Here is a 4,223-nt window from a genome sequence, read left to right on the forward strand (position 1 = left end):
GTCATTTTTTGGGGCATTGTGTGAGACAGTCAGTTGGCCGGCTTAATAAAGACTCTCAAATTTGGACTTCTCAGTGGTGATCAGTCTGTTCTTAAGTTGCGCCCCATAACAGCTGTGCTTTGGGTGCTTCACTTGATTCTTGTCATGGTTAGAGGCAGGAAGCCGTGGTTTCTTTACACTCCCTAAACTTTGCCTTGCCTTAAAAGTTTTATCATATGTACGTGAAAGAACAGAATGGTTTAAAATTCCATTCTGCCTCTGAGCCTAAAGCAATCAATTTGTCTCAGCTTCCAGAACTTTCCATTTGGAATACCCTGTTAAGCAATGCATCATCTTTATTTTAGCAGCTTGGAAAGTATAGCAGACTACAAAGAACTCACCACTGGAAGGCCATAGACAAGAATTCTGGATCACTGGGGAAGCTAAGCACCGAACCATCGCCCCCAGGGACCAGTAGGGCAGAGAGACAACAACAAAACCCAGGTGTCATTTGGAGCCTCCAGTCCAGGGTCATCTCCTGCCCTCTGCCTGGCCGCTCCAAGGCCAGGGCCCAAGGGGAGTCCTGGGGACCCTGGGAAAGGAAGAAAACAGGATTGCTACACTCACGTTTTGCTTCTCCTGACACCTCCATTTCCCCCACTCAAGTCTGGGCACTTACGGTACCATTTGTTCAAAAACGAAGGAAAAAAAAATATATCTGTCATGAGTTCCCTGTGAGCCTGACTCAGGTACCTGACGCGGGTTGGCTTGTTTTCTGGGATGCCTTGCGCTGTACCCGTGCTTCTCAGGGGTGAAGGCGTGGTACAGGCAGACACAGCCCACTAGGCTGCCGGGAATACACTGAGGCTAACTTTTCTTTCTTTGGAGCCACATTCCTGCAGAGATAAATATACAGAGAGGATGCTGAGTCAGCATGAGGGCTGCAGGAGAACAAAAGGGTTATCATGTGCAGAGGCTGAAAATAGAATCTGAAGCTATCAGGACTAGGGAAACGCAGAGGCCTCCAGGGAACGATCTGCAAAGCAAACATGAGCCTCCCAGGAAAACAAGCTCTGGGTAAAACTGGGTGAAACCCAACCTAGAAAATCCATTTTTGAGAAAAACTATTGGACAGTGACGTGGGAGGCCACTACTCCCAAGTTTTTGCAAAGCAGCCTAAGTAAAGCAATTTGTAAAACAAAATTGTCATTAAAAACAACAACAACAACAACAACTTTGTTTCTTACTGGGATTAAAAAAAAAAAAAAAGTCACAAGTACTAACCATGCTACTTAAATGTAGCATTTTTTTCTCAAGCACTGCCCTGGGCTTAATGCAGCATAGCTGGAGCAGGGTGGGAGGGTTGATGGGTCTTGGAAATAAGCCATCCTGACCTTTGGAGCAGGATGATTGCAGAATAGCAGCTGTAGGGTGACTGTTCTAAAGTGGGATCTGGTACATTAATTTTACATTCAAGTCTCCTTTTGTAAAGCAGATACTCTCGCCTAACTCCCTTGGATTTTTTGGCAAGCTTGCTAAGATTCAGTGAACCAAGTCAAGGCCGTTCGCTGGCCCTGAGTGGCATTAGCTGACACGGTATCTCTGTTCCTTTGCAGATCAAGCATCTCATGAAAACCGGGCTGGGGAAAGGTCGGGGTCTCCTTTTTAGATTCCATTTCAATGGGTAGTTAACCTTTGAGTCAACCGACGCTGTGCCCACGCTCAGCCTCCTCGCCTCTGCGGGCTCCTCCACCCACCGTCTTTAATTAGAGTACATCTTGTTTACAGGGCACAGGGCTGGTTGAAGATCCGGTTGGCCACTTGCCCTCTGGTAACCAAGACAGCCACCTGAACTGCACTGCGGGTCAGCTGTGCGTGGAGCCAGTTGGATGAAGAACTTAAGGGCCGGAAGCTGCCCTGTAAGACACCTCAGCCTCCTGATTAAAGCAGTAATTACACTGTTATGTCTGTTAGGAAGGCCTTTGGGTTGGCCTGCTAACTTGGCCAAACAAAAGCCCTTTGCTCCAGATTCCAGCCCAGGACCTCATCTCCTGGTTTACATGCTGTGACCAGCACCCATCGCAGGAAAAATGGTTTAAATTTTAAACCCTTGTCATCCATCTGCTTCTGCTTAGTATTCACATTCAAGGTGGAAAGTGCCCCCAGCAGGAAGTTGAGCTGCTTTCTTCTGGGTTTGGCTGTGAAAGCCCGAAATGACCTTCCTCCTCAAATTCTGTTCCAGCTTTAATTTCAGGCTATCTCTGATTATAAGTTGGTTTGCATCAACTTCTTTTGTTGCAGCTGGTGAGGGTGGTGAGTTATGATTGAATCAGGAGTAGTTCTCATTCTTGGCTTGACATACAATTTAAGGATAAATACAGATGGTAGCATGTTCCACCCTTGGCCACAATGCCAACAGTGATCCTCACATGTGACGTGTAAAGATCTGCATCTACAAGTCCATCTTATTCGGAGAACCCAAGGACAGTTTAAAGTTCTCCCTGGCCACTTGCCTTCCCCAAACAGAGATGTAGTGGAGAGGAAATGAGAGGAGGCAGGGAGCTTGCCTCTGGCAGGTGGAGAAGCAGGAGAAGGGCTCAGTAACTGGATGGAGTTTAAGGTCTCAGCTCAAAAGGCCTCCTGTCCAGTACCTCCTCGACCTGGTCTCCGCAGCTCCAGCTCCTTAAGGCCTCTTCCTATACATCACCATCTACAGAGGAAGCTGCAAAATGAGGTGCCTTTATTTTAGAAGTCATCTGTATATGGCCAGGAAGAGACAAGAGTAAAGAACTCGAGGTGGCAAAGCGGCTCTGCCCCAACTCTCCCTCCAGGATCTCCTGCATGTTCTGATCGTAACCTCTTTCTCCTCCACCCTTCCTTGGTCCAGAGTTTCTCTCTCATCAGTCGTGAGGACAGCATTGCCAGGAGGTTTGATGTGTGTGAATTCCTGCCCCCGAGGAGATGGACAGCAAAATGCTCGGACCCCTGAGAAGCAAGAGCACGGGAAGATGTGGGAACTAGCCCTTTCAAAGTCTGGCTTCAAAGACGTCTCAGGGCAGAGGCTCCATGGGCATGTGAAGGTTCTAGCCTGTGTTTTGTCCCAGGAGGTTCAAGGTCTGCTGTCCATCCTATTAAAGCCTATTCTATTTGTTCAATATCTCTTTTCACCACTTAATTATGTGTTTGAATTCAGCCCACTGTCTTCCAGATAGTACCCTACCAGTCCCAAACCAGCCTTCAGTTTAGGTCCATACTGATCAGAAGCTGGTGCCCTGTAAATATTTGGTACACTTCTTTATGTGATGCTGGCATCAAACTCAGGGCCTCTCTACCACGGAGGTGCAGTCCCCCACCCCCACGTGGTGTTCTTGACTTTTGGAAATGAAGGCAGATGTGTTTATTCATTCAAAATAATTTTGAGTATCTAGTATGTACTAGTCACCTGTGTTCTGGATGACATAAGAAAACAGTAATGAAACATGGTTGCCTTCTAAATTTACATTATAAGGGAAAGAGGGGGACAAGGGAGATGGATTATAAACATTGAACAACAGATCAATTGCAGGCTACATTAGAAGTTATACGTGCCATGGAAAAAACCCAGCAGGAACAGAGGATTTAGCAAGCAGCTGAGGCTGTCAAGGGAGGATTGCAATCAAATTTTCACATTTTCAATTGCAATTTTACTGCATCAGTGAGAAAACTGACAAATGGGAGTTTCTGTTCCTATTCTTTTTTTTTTTTTTTTTTTTTTTTTTTGGTATTGGGAATTGAACCCAAGGGCACTTAACCACTAAGCCACATCCCTATCCCTTTTTATATTTTATTTTGAGACAGGGTTTCACTGAGTTGCTTAGGGCCTCACTAAGTTGCTGAGGCTGGCTTTGAACTTGTGACCCTCCTGCCTCAACCTCCCAAGCCACTGGGACTACAGGCCCCATGAGTGAGTTTCTATTTTTTTTTTTTAGGTTTTTTTTTTTTTTTTTTTTTTTACTTTTCATTCTTAAGAATGGGCGTTACCAATAAACAAATGTTAGGATAACCCTAACCCTATACACACACACACACCACATACATGTATACATATATAATACATATATACATCCTAACATTTATTTGTATCATACATTTATATAGAGTTAGAGGCACACATCCATCATCTTACTACTTGCAGACTTATAGTCTACAGATATTTGACTTTATATTTACTTGTGAAATAATATTCAGAATATAATTTCACAATT

The 4,223-nt window shown here is 45.0% G+C and overlaps 1 long non-coding RNA gene across 1 annotated transcript; it reads left to right on the plus strand.

Moving 5' to 3' along the window:
* Positions 1 to 907: 907 nt before the first annotated feature.
* On the plus strand, positions 908 to 3,136 carry LOC306666267. The gene is made up of 3 exons (XR_013765258.1): positions 908 to 1,056; positions 1,768 to 1,898; positions 2,867 to 3,136. It is a non-coding gene; the product is annotated as an uncharacterized lncRNA (long non-coding RNA).
* Positions 3,137 to 4,223: the final 1,087 nt, after the last annotated feature.

Source organism: Sciurus vulgaris (genome assembly GCF_902686455.1).
Source record: "Sciurus vulgaris genome assembly, chromosome: 7".
Lineage (NCBI taxonomy): Eukaryota > Metazoa > Chordata > Mammalia > Rodentia > Sciuridae > Sciurus > Sciurus vulgaris.